Genomic DNA, 13076 nt, shown 5'->3' with positions numbered 1-13076 from the left:
TGAATAGTAAGCACGTGCTCTACCACTGAGCTATTCCCACCCCCGTAATTCAGTTTTTTCTTTTTTTAAATATGGAACACTTGATGTATTTGCATGTCATCTTTGCGCAAGGGTCATGCTAGTGTTGTCTGTATTGTTCCAATTTTAGTATATGTGCTGCCGAAGTGAACACCCTTTAATTCAATTTTAATTAAGGTTCTTCCCTTCTCTTTTTGTGACTTTTTATGTTTCTTTGGGGAGCAAAAATTCTTCCAGTATTGCAGCTCTGATGATGCTACATTTTAGGGTTGGATAGTTTTGGAAGACGAGGGCAGTCAATGGAATTAAATATTAATGGGTAAAATTCCATATCCATTTATTTGGATATTGTTCTTTTGGGGCCAGGAGGGAGTTAGAGGCCTACTTTATTGTCACTAAAGTCTTACAAAGTCTTTTTAGGCTTTTCAAATGTCTGTATCACTTATTTTGAAATTTTATATATACTATATGCTACTTTGCATTATTCTTAAAAAATAGTGACTAAGTAGATTTTAACTTACTGGGTGGTGATTATATGTTCTAGGTGTTTACAGTCTTGCCATTATTTAGCATACTGAGTACATAATAGACACTCAGTAAATATTTGATTAATTTGATGGATTGATTACCTTTGAGTCTTGGATCCCCAAGCGACCAGAAGTAAATCTGGAATTAGAACTCAATACTTGCTTTGAAAGGTAGGAATGTAAAAATGGATTGTCAGGTCTATCCTTTAGGCTTATTTTATACTCTATTATTATTACTTTTTATGTTCCTGTACCCCTGAACCAGTTCATATTCTGTAGCTCTTTAAAATCTGAAATATGTAGAATTTCACAGTTATAAAGAAAAATTTGTGGTAGAACCACAACACTTAATTTTCATTTAAATATTAAATGAAATGAAACTTCAGAGAGGTTTTTTTTTTTGATTAGTTGTTGCTTTTAAAAAGAAAGAACTCACCACAAACTTGATCACTAAAAAATACCTGCTAATCAAATAGGTATCACCCCTAACCTATCCTAATCAAATACAATCTTATCAGCTGTATTTGGGTAGAGAGAATATTGAAGGCTTTTAATGAGTGGTTGACTGTTGTGAGTTACCTCAAAAATTGGGATTCTGAGGGAGAGGGATTAGGGCTTGAAGGGGCTTATGGCAAACTGTACTAAGTGAGAAGTGAATCTGGGAATGTTTCTCTTGTAGAAGAGGCAACTCAGGGTTATACATGCTGGCTACATGAAAGTATTTACAGGGTTGATTTCAGGAAGAGGGATTTAGAGCCAAGTGGTCATTCTCACACCCATTGGAGGCACAATTTGGCATTCTGTATGTAGAGAATAGATTTCTAATGCTCTCAGGGTCTTGAATTCAATCATTGAAGGCATTCAAGACAGGCTCACTTATCATTCCCCTGGATTATCGTAGTGGGGGGTTAGCACCAGGAATTAGTGACCTTTGAGGCCTCCCCTTCCCAAAGAGACTATAATTATATGATTTTCTAGGCGAAGTGTTCTGAATAAATGTAGACATGGTTCAAAGTCCAGGTCTGTTCCTTGTAAATTCTTTTCCTTTTTAAAGAACTTGGTTTTAGAGGCTGTTTACTTAGTATTTAATCTCATGGTCATCATGTGTATTGAATTGGAACAAAACCAAGTTTATCTAGTCCCTGTATCTAGGTCTCTTCTCATAGTCTGAGCTCTTAACGGTAAGGTTATTTAAAAGTAGCATCTTGGCATTTTCCTTAGCGCCTGTGTGTTTGCAAATCAAAATGTGAATTAAGTTCAGTCATTTGGAATATGTAGGTTTTCATTTCAAGTCACTTAAGTGACATCTTTAAAAAAGATGGCCATGCTTTACTTACCATAGGGCTCCCCTAACTTTTTCCTTAAAAAAAAGCCAGTTTTGAGTCTGAAAAGGTATTTTGTGATGGCTGAAAATATGCCTGAGAGTAATACTATGGTCTCTCATTCACGACAGTTAGTCCTAGACTGGTGAGGCATCATTATAGTAAATGGGTATTTTGTAAAAAAAATGGCTTTTGGGGAAGAGCAGAGGGTGGAGGTGTGCAGGTGGTGGTAGTCCTACCAGGAAAGCTGAAATGAGTTCTTCAGCCCTGAAGTACCAGAGGGCACTGTAGATTAATGTTCTGGCCCTAATTCAGTATCCCGTCTCTTTAGACACTTGGCTCTGATTCCTTCGTCTCAGAACTGAAGTCTTAAGGATTAAGAGGAGAGAGAATGGAAATGCATCATTTTCTCTGCCAAAGGAGGTACTTAAACTGGGAAAGGAGGAGGGGAAGTTAACAAATCAAACCTTGGCAGGGAAATCTGTCATGAATCAGCAATGACTTGGAAAGCCTCTGTTACTGTATTTTACAAAACCAAACATTTGCCACTACCAACATTTGTCTCTTACTTACCTTTAGGATCAGCTTCAGGTTGCTCTATGGAGGGAATGAATACTTTTTTGCCCATTTTGACAACATTAGGTAATTAATTTACAACTAGCTCAGTCAGACTCTGGCCCATACAGTGTGTGCGTGGCCTTTTAAAGAGCCTTTGTTTTGACGCTAATTGAACTGGTTGTAGCAGAGACAGCCAAACAATTTACATTTATCTTTGGCAGGACACAAGGGCTCTCCCTTGGTATAGACAGCTGCATATTCTTTTCCTTCTATCAAGAGTGATACTAAAATACTGTGTGCTTATTTTAATTTTCTAATTTAGAAAACTTTGAAAATGACAAAAGCCACATATATTATTGTAGACAAATTGAAAGATTTAGATAGATAAACAGGAAGGAAAATATCAATCACACAATCTTATTGCCACCAACAGAATCATTTATAACCTGGTATTTGTCTTTCTATACTTTACTCCCTTATAAGGGAATGCATGCATCGGTTTATATATAAATTTTTTATGTGTTCTGTTATAAATATGGGACTACACCATAGAAATTGAATTGTAATACACTTTTTTTCTACTTAATAAGTTGGAAACGCCTTGTCATTTCATAAAACATTGTTGTACAACATTTTAAATGGCTGCATGGCAGTCCATTGTGTGTATATACCAAAACATATGCAGCCAATCTATTATTGGACACTTAAGGCCATTTCAGGTTTTTGATATTATAACCAGCATTGTGATGTATATTCTTCTTACTACATCTTTGTTAAGTTCTTTAATTATTTGCAGCAGATAAATTCCTAGATACTGAGCTACTTGGGCAGGGGCTTATGTGTTTTAAAAAATTTTTGACACATACTGTCGAATTGTACTTCTTAAAGGTTGCACCATTTTTTCACATTCACTTGCAATTCATGAAAGCTTCATTAAGCTTATTCTTGTATTCAGGGGAACAGTATGGAAAGTATTGACTTGGAGATGGGTTAAATCCTGGTAAGTGATTTTCCTGTTGCTCCAACCCTTTAAATCTTCTAAGCCAGCTTACTTCATATAGTACAATAGAGTTTTCCTTATTTTAATAATAGTATGTTATTTTGTTTTGAAAAGGTATAGAATGTAGAAACAAGTAGCTGCTTCATTAAGACAGAGGTCGTTTGTTTTTCCTCAGTGAAGATTCTGAAACAGTATTTTTCATATGAATAAGGACCAACCTAAAGAAATAGACTAAAATCAAAACAAATGGATAGCTTTGCTCAGTATGTGAGAAATATTTATACCTCCTTGAGGTGGCAAAGCCCATGGATGTGTTGCCTGTCTAACCCATGACTAGAGGAACAGGATAAACTCTGGCATGTCCATAAAGGGTAGCCTTGTAGAAGCCATCACAATATTTTGTCTAAATTTCTGTTATAGTAACTACTGCTTTGCTCTACAGTCTCCTCATTTGTCTAAACTGCTAGGCTAGAATTCACAACAGCTGGTGATGAATCTTTATTTTCTGTATTTGCAATACCTGAATGTTGGGCATGCAGTCAGACAAATAGCAGGTACTCATTGCTGATTGAATGAATAAACGGATAGACTAGATAGACTAGATGTGCAGGAGAGTTGAAATACAAGATCTTTCCGATCATCTGGGATCCCTGAACCCCAACTTTATAGCTGAGGAAACTGACGCTTAGAAAGATTAAGTGATGTCTTGCTCAAGAGCAAGCTAATGATCCAGGCAGAAGTTGGAGTTCTCTTATCAGTGTATTTCCCAGATTCTTAATAGTACTAGGATTGTGTGTTTTCCCCAAGAGGGTACTTGGTATGATTATATTTAAAATTAGTAGTAAAATTCTCCTTTCATATATTGTACAGCTTTCCTAACTCCTCTTTTTCTTCACTAGTGAAATCAGCCTCAGTTTTGGTTAAAATTCAGCACACCCTTAGCTCACATTTCTTTCCTTTCTCTCTTTAATATTCTCACTTCTCTCAATATCATTCTCAGTAGACGTTTTAATTTACTCCCAGCAGTATTGCCATCTGGATGTCAAAATGCATTGAATTGACCTCTTATCTGAGATCCAAGTGAAGGACTCATCTGCCCCAGAGGGATTTAGCCAGGAATTGAGGCAGGTAAAGCAGTCTTTTCCCAAGGCCCAGGTGCTGCCTGGCTGCCAGCCCATACTTTGATTCACGGATGGGGTGCAGGTGTGCCTTGTTTTCCTGTTAGAAAGCAGCTTCTGAATATAGTTTCTGTTTGAAATTTTTCAGTTTGCCAGTGCAAAATAATGCCTGGAGCAAAAGCTGATTTTAGGGTAAACTGGATAAAAGGGGGATTAAAGAGTTAAAAAAAAAACAGTTCTGTGTTTACATTTTTTTCATGTGACTTTAGCCTTTTCCCCATCTTAGTAAATTATTGTGGAATTTTATTAAAATCATAAGTTCTGTAAAGTAGACACTGTGTTAGTTAGACCAGCATGGGATACTGTACTCTTAGATTCCATGATATTTCATACTACATCTCTTTATTGTATGTTAAATGATAAGAAAGTATAATAAAATGTACCTTGAGAGTACTTATCTATTTTATGTCCTGTAACATTCAGTACTTGATACAAATGTAGCAGATCTTGACTCAAAAATGGAACAAAACTGGTAATAGTCCAAGAGAAGGACATCAAGCTCTTTGTTTATGGCATGAGTTTAGCAAAGTCATAGAATTTGAGACCTAAGTGGCCTTTATAATATCTAATCCAGCTCTTTATTTTAGTATATGGGGAAGGAATTAGCCACTGGTTCAGGATCATTGAGTAGGTTAAAGAGACAGCTGTGGGCTGAACCTAGGACTTAATGCCCACTCTGCTGTGTTTTTTATTTTCTGATCATAGTTGAAGCATTTAGTCTAATCTCTCTTTGAAAGAGCATACTACTTGATGTTTTGTTAGCTTGAAACCTGTTGTGGTGCCTAAGGGCACCCGAAGGCTACCATGTTGTTAATTTTTCCTGGTTGCCCAGGTCATTCAGTGCTTTTCTGAGAGTAGGTTTGGATATGACTGGAATGAAAGATGTGTTGTGACAGTGCCTAGGGAATTGTCTCTGATGAAATGACTTGTTACCTTTGTAAGAAAGCAGTGAAAAGACAGTAAGGAGACTTATTTCAATGAACCATTGATGCTGGATGAAGAGAAGTCCCACATGGCAGATGGTCAGAGCCCTTGGCAGCTGCATTGCTGTCTTTGCCCTCTCTTGCAGCCTTGGATATTTGGGAGCCTTTGGTTCTTAATCCTAACCTATATTCCTATCACTGTATGATCTTGGTCAAGCACTTCACCTCTTCAACCTCAGTTTCCTCTCAGGAGATTCAAGGGGGCTAAAGTAGATGATTTCTGAGGCAACTTGCAGATCTTGAATAATTATTCTGAAAATGAGTATCTTTACAGAAGTTTATCCGCATGATCAAATAACCAAACGTGTATTGCCAGCAGTCCATTTTACTACTGTTTTTGTTTATTTTCATGGCAATTTGGAAAATGTCTACAGACTTTACTGTGATCAAACTGCTAGCAGTTATTTACAGAACACCCACCAGGTGCTTGGGGGCTATAAAAGAAATAGTGTCCAGCCTCAAGGAGACCAAAAAGACTTCTTTATTTCCCAGGCTGGGGATGGAGGGCATTCTTCCTCCACTAGATTTAAGCTCCGTGAGTGCAGGGCCTTTGTCCCTCTTTTGTAGTGCAGGGCTCAGTAAATATTGGTTGTATGAATGAAACAATGAATCCACTTGTCAATCTTGCTTATATTTTACTGAAGATGTCCCACTGAGATTTATTGTTTTCCTCAACCTGTAAATGCTATTAATTTGAGTAAGTTTCCCAGGAAGTTTTCTTCACCTTCCATAGAAGAATGAGAGCAAGATGTTCTGAGGCTAAATGAAAAGACCCATAAATGCCACATTCCTTTCTTGGAAATTCACTTTACTATCAGCATGTTGAAAGTATTTGATGTCTGCCTTAAAATAACTTTGTTTAACCCAACATTTTCCAAACTGATTGAACTCTGAATCCTATCCATTCCACTCCATCATGAAACAGTTGTTAACATCCTGTAGAACTTTGACCTATGAAAGAGAAAGGTTGGTGTAAAGAGTAAAAATACAAAATAAAAAGGAGCAACATTAGTTAAGAATAGTTAGTTCAACACTGGCAGAGCATATATGTTAAGCACTGCTTGTGACAGCCCTGTGTGAAATCATGTTAGACTTGCAGGGGTCTTTGTTGTTTTGTTCTGTTTTTTATTTTCCTTTTAAAAATGACTATGTGCTTCATTGGAGATTTAAGATTAGATGGTAGAGAGATTAAAGAAAGTTGTAAGTGATCTAATAGTTATTTTACAGTTATGGAAGTTGAATGGTGGAGTTTTAACTTGTGTCAAGGGCTGCCCTGCGAGGTATTGCAGGGAAATAATGATGAAAGGAGTCTGTGCCTGCTCCTTCAGGAGCTGACTGTCCAGTGGAGGAGACAGACATGTAAACAGGTTATAGCAATTATGTGCTTAGGTGTGTGACAAACTGAAATAGGACAGAAGATGGAATGGTATTTTTTTCCCTCCAATTTAGAACAGGATTGCTGTTCATACAGTAAGCCAAAACCAAACTAACTGGAACCCCCCCTAGATCTCCCAGACAAAATTCTCATACACCAAGGGTCAAATGACTAGGCTTTTTGTATGCTTTCCCTGCTCTTGCATGATCGCATCATCTGTAATCCCATCAGAACCTTGTTTACACCTGTCATTGGCCTTATCACAGTTGTATGTGAACAACTTGAGGGCACAGCAGGGTCATCTTTGTCCCTGTAGTTCCAGAGTCTGTAGGCACAGCAGCACCTACCAGTACCAAGAGTGCATATTAGCTGTTTCATTTAGACTTGGGGCAAGGCATTGGGGCTGCAGAATTTACTCACTTCAAGTAAATTTGGTATATAAAACTAAGTTTTATACAAAACATAGATTGGGAAGGTAGTAGTATATTAAGAGATGGCTCCTTCTGATAGCATTTTTTCCCTGAATGCATGGATATGACATAAATCTACAGAATTCAAAAACATTTTTGTAGGAACTCAACAATTCTAGGTCATGATTGTGTTTTTATTTCACATGAGTGTTTTGTAGTCATTAGTTTTTGTAGGACCTTTCTCTTATATCTTGTACTTCATCTGGAATATCCTAGAGTAAGTTCAGTTTGGTGTTCTATTTCCCACTAGAGGCTGTGTTTGAGGCCCAAGGTCGAGGTGTTGATTGATGACATTTCCCTTTAAAGTATTTGTATCCATCCATCTGCAATTCGGGGCAGAGTGATTCCCCAGTATGGTACAGTGGAAATAACTAAATGGAAGTCAGCCTGACTTGGTTTTGAAGTTCGTTTTCTTTGTAACCTTGGGCAAGTTACTTAATCTTCCAATAACTGAGGAGGTTAGACCAGAATTAGCAAAGTAGTCTCTTTTAATGCTGACATTCCATGATTCTCTGGGGGAGGATTCACTTCCATGGAAGGTTTAAAAGTGGATACATTTTTAGGTTAAATGGCTTTGTTCATTTACTTTTTTTTGCCATTTAACCCATTTTGGAGCAATAAGACTGCCTGCCATAGAGTAAAACCAAATTACCTAGAACTCTTCAAAAGCTACAGTTCTGGTCCTATTTTTTATTTTGAGGAGAATTTAAAAATGACAGGAAACCAATCTTGTCTATATCCATGAATCAGGACAAATACATCCCATTTTTCTATGTACAGAGAACACAGAAACATATTCAGTGAGGTGCTGCAAATTTTAACTGAGAAGAAAATATTTGGTTGTGTTTGCCATCCTAAATCTAGGAAGAATCGTAGTTGATAGGGATGCATTTTAAGTATTTTCATCTAGAGTTGAGACAAGAAGTTGCCTTGGTGGAAAGGCCTTATGTATAGGATGTCGGCTCCCCCAGTTTTATGATTAAGGTACTGGGTGTCCTCGAATATGTCGCTGAATCTTTCTGAATTTCAGTGTCCTCAATGGTTAGTTTCGATATCATTCTGATTACTAACAGCTCTGTGATTAGACAGTTCTAGGCATTTATATCAGGCTCTTTCCTGTTCATTTCCTTGAAAAATAACAACTATCTCCACACCTCCTCCACACAATCCCCGAATCCTAGACAGTTGTTGATTTGTGAGGGAAAGGAATATTTTAAAATACTTCAGACGGTACATTCAAGAAAATTATCTTTTATTAGTGACCTCTTGTTATATAACACTATTACCAATACTACCACAAACTTTAATTTTTTGTGGCTTCAAATAACATATTTATTATTAATCTCACAGTTTCTGTGGGTTAGGAGTCACAGCTTAGCTGAGTCCTTTGCAAGGGTGCAGTCAAGATGTTGACCAGGGTTGGAGTCTCATCTGGATGTTTACCTGGGGAAGGATCCACTACCAAAATCACTCAGGTTGTTGGTGGAATTGATTTCCTTGCAGCTGTAGGATTGAGGGCCTTATTTCCTTGCTGGCTTGGGGCTTCCTCTTCCTGGAAGCTGCCTATAGTGCTTGTCATGTGAGGTTCCCCCCACATGGCTGCATTAGCCAGCAGGAGAGAGAACAAGGCATCTTTTGTAATGTCATCATATATCATGTACCTCTGCCCTTTGCTGTATCCTACAGGTTAGAAGCAAGTCACAGGTTCCTCTCACACTCAAAAGTGTGTGTGTATGTGTCTGTGTGTGTTTATCTGAGAATGCTTCAGTCTAATTCTAAAATTTGAATTTAATCATTACATCTATGTATTGTTTCACAGTGAATTTTTCAGTAAAAACTCCAGACATTTGTCTTCTTTTATATTACACTGACATATATTTAAAAAAAGAAATTCCTCCTTAACTTCCAAGGCATGAAAGTCAAAGAATTTTCCTTTCTGTATATTCCATAACATAACTGCTGTCATCCAGGCTCAGGAGTAATTTTATATAAAAGAGTAAGCTTTTTAAAATCAACCCCTGTAGAACAAAAGGATTCTGGGACACTGGCTGTGCCAGGCAGAGAGAAAACAATAAATAGTGGAGGGGAGAAAAGGCAGTAAGACTATACAAAGTCCTTCCAACACAAAGTACCTGGGGGGAAAGGGAGGGGGCCTGTTTGAGAGGGGCAGTCATACATGGGCATAGACACCAGGAGGTGAGGATCATGGTGCCACTTAGGAATATTTCAGCCACACGTATAAAAGAAACCATATTCAAACATTTCTGTTTGTATTTTCTTCTGGATCTGTGCTTAAACATCTTATTCCATGGTAATGCCTCAGTAAACATTAAGAATCTTGCTCAGTTAAAGCTTTGGGCCCACTGTTTTTGTACCATGCCCTTGCTTTTTTGAGTCTACACATATTGGTAAAAGCAAGGTTTAAGGCCTCTTCATTTTTCTGCATCCTTGCCTAGCACTGTGTACCTGCAGGTGTTAGGTGCTAAGTGTTTGCTGAAGGATTTTAACAGCATTGAATTAATATGAAGTTCTCTGTCATAACCTGTATTATGTGTCCCTCCCCCAGACTCATATATTGAATATATTCATATTCATATTAACCCGCCAATGGCCTTAGCTGAGATTATGAGGGTGGGGCCTTCAATATGGTATTAGCACCCTCATAAGAAGAGGCACTAGAGAGTTTGTTTGCTCTCTCTCCACCATGTAAGAACATGGGGAGAAGGTGGCTGTCTATAAGCCAGGAAGAGTGCTGTCACCAGAAAGTGACCATGCTGGTACCTTGATCTTAGACTTTCAGTCTCCAAAACTATGGGAAAATAAATGTCTATTGTTTAAGTCACCCATTCTATGCTATTTCCTTATGATAGCCCAAGCTGACCTACACCACCCTCTGTTTTCAGTGTAACAACAGATAGATGTCTAAGTACAAAGGTTGCCGGATGGCAGTGACCCCCTGGCAGCCAGTGAGCAAGGGAGGGTGGTGTTTACTTACAGACATTGCCATTCTTTATTGAATTTTAGTCACAACTATTTGTAGAGGGCTCTTAGACTTTTTTTTCCCCCTGGGCAAAATGAAGATCCAAAACATACTACCTTTGGTTTTCCAGTGTTGGACTACTAAATAGGAACACTTAATGAAAACAAAATGTCATTCTTGAAGCCTTAATGGTGGAAACTTACTTAGTGAATTCTCACTTTCTTCTTCCATAGTCTTTAACTTTTTTTTTTAATTTTTAAAATTCATTTGTTTGTTCATTCATTGATTTATTCATAGGTTGAGATGCAGAGGGATCAGTACCCTTCCCCCAGTTTTCTACCTTTCTGACTTTGGTGAACTTGCTTTCTCTCTATAGGTTCCCTTTGGTAAAATTGGGATATATATTCACATCTATCTAAAAAGAATGCAATAATTATGTAAAGCTCCAAGCATGTAATAGGCTCTCACGGAATGACAATTGACTAACTGTGAAAGAAAGATTAACAAGTTATATTTATTTATTCAGTTTTATTCATCATACCAGCAATGGCATGGTATAATACATTAGAGATCTTGGTGAGAAAGAGGATTTGAGTAGGAACGGAACCAAAAAAATCTCATCTCGTCATCTTCATTCTTCTTGAAAACGAGTCTTGAATTCTTGAACAGGAGTTTTTGAATATTTTTAAACCCCATAACACTTACTTGTTTTTAATAATTGTAGGCCAAGTTATCAAGCAGTGAGAGTCATTTTTTGATTTTATACTTAGTTGTAATGGGACTCACAAGTGATTTAGAGGGAGGATCTCAGAATTTGAGAAGTCCATCCCTTTTATTTTATAGTTTAGGAGGCAGAGGGCATCATGCAGTGACATACAGTTTTGTGGAAGAGAAGAAACAGGACTCATAAATCTTATCTTTTATACAATCTCAACATTTTCAGTAATTCCATTGAAACAAACACTTAACAAGTTTAGACCTGTGAAACCCCTTGAGGTCAGCCTGACCCCCGCCTTGCCTCCCCCGGGCATGCTACATCTCTGCATTGAAGAGATTGAATAGCTGCCTTAGGAGTCCCTCAGTATTCAAAATACAGCTTCTGAGTTAAAGCTGGATTTTGTGGCTTTTTTGGGTGGCTGGGAGAAGGGAGGACTGGAAAGGAGACTTCCAGCCTGGGGCCCCTGCTGTTCCCTTAGGGGATTTAGGGCCTGTAAAAACACATTGAGGTCTTTGAATGGCAACACATAAATAGCAATGACCCTTAATTGACAGGGAGGAGACCGCATGGACCAGAGGTCAGGACTTTACAGTGAAGACTAGTGGCTGGGGGTGTTAGCTGGAATGGTCTGGATTTTTTTCCTCCCAACTCTTGCCCTTCTTCCTTCCTGGACTTGGAAATTAAAGAAGGAAGGAAGGAGGGACCATTAACTAACCTAAGATGTGATGTGGATGGTCCCTGGGTGGACTGCAATTTCAGAGGAGGGGAGGGCCCCCAAGACTTCTTAAAACTAGTGTATTACAACCTGACTACTACCTGCAGTTTGCCAATTACCCAATTATGACACAAATTTGCACATTTAAAAAAAAAGTAGGCTGCTACTATTCTTCTTTATACAAGGATTTTAGTCAATGTACATCTTGTGTCTTTAAATAATGTATTAGGAACATTTTCAAGTCTGTAAGTGCTTTTTTAATGAGAGTGTGAAGATTTTAATGGGACTAGATTGCTTTTCATGACATTTCAGAGTGACTTAATTGTAACAATGTTGAGAGGCTGTATTTTAAAGTTTGCTAAGTATGTCTGCTGTGGATTATAGTCAGATGCTTAAAAGGACGGGTGGATGGATAGTAGAACCAGATCCAAATTTTGGCTCTTTGCAAATATGGCTACAACAAACCAGGTACAGGTCAGGGCTCTCTTGAAACTTTTAATTCTGAAATAGGGACAGAGGCTAGCAACTGAGGCTAGCGGGGATAGTTTCAGAGGCAAATTCTTTGAAACTTACTTGGGCAACAGTGTTTGTCTGTCACCATTTCCTATCTCCTTTTATAGAGCCAGGAGGCCAGGCTGTCTTTGTCCATACTCTTTGTTAATGCCTAAACTCCCTTCTCTGTTTGCTTAGAAAAGTACCTGTCTTGTATCTCATTTTTTCCAGATATTTCAGTAAGTGTTCCTAAAATATTATCACTACCAAATGACAGTTTGCTTTTTTAATGATGAAAATTTCCAACTCTTTGTGAAACTCAGTTTTTCCTTATCTTCACAACAGGATTGTTCAGAGGTCTTTTCCTGCACAAATGTTCTGAGGATTCTGAAACCTGTGGCAGACTCACCAAAGTTAAATTAGATGGTCAGACACTTCCAACACCACTTTTAGGAGTGGTTTGTATTAGTTTCCTAGGACTGGGATTGCTGTAACAAAGTACCACTTTAAACACTGGATGTTTAAAGCAACAGAAATATATTCTTTCACTGCTGAAGGCTAGATGTCTGAAATCAAGGTGTCAGCAGAGCCATGCTCCTTCTGAAAACTGTAGGAGAATCCTTCTTTGCCCCTTCCTAGCTTTTGGTGGTTTGTTGGCAGTCTTTGGAGTTCCTTGGCTTGCAGGTGTTTAACCCCAGTCTCTGCCTTCATCATTACATGGTATTCTCCCTCTGTGTCTC

At 38.0% G+C, this 13076-nt stretch overlaps 1 protein-coding gene and 1 non-coding gene across 6 annotated transcripts in view; one reads left to right on the top strand and one right to left on the bottom strand.

Moving 5' to 3' along the window:
- Window positions 1-13076, top strand: part of AUTS2 (activator of transcription and developmental regulator AUTS2) — a 1022984-nt gene that overhangs the window by 29591 nt on the left and 980317 nt on the right. The gene's annotated exons all lie outside the window — the stretch shown is intronic.
- LOC116284256 (U6 spliceosomal RNA) lies at window positions 66-172 on the bottom strand. The gene has a single exon (XR_004194022.2). It is a non-coding gene; the product is annotated as a U6 spliceosomal RNA (small nuclear RNA).

The sequence above is a fragment of the Vicugna pacos genome, chromosome 18 (genome assembly GCF_048564905.1).
Source record: "Vicugna pacos chromosome 18, VicPac4, whole genome shotgun sequence".
In the NCBI taxonomy this organism is placed as follows: Eukaryota; Metazoa; Chordata; class Mammalia; order Artiodactyla; family Camelidae; genus Vicugna; species Vicugna pacos.
Note: the sequence above shows the minus strand (reverse complement) of the source record. Positions and strands in the feature narration are given on the sequence as shown.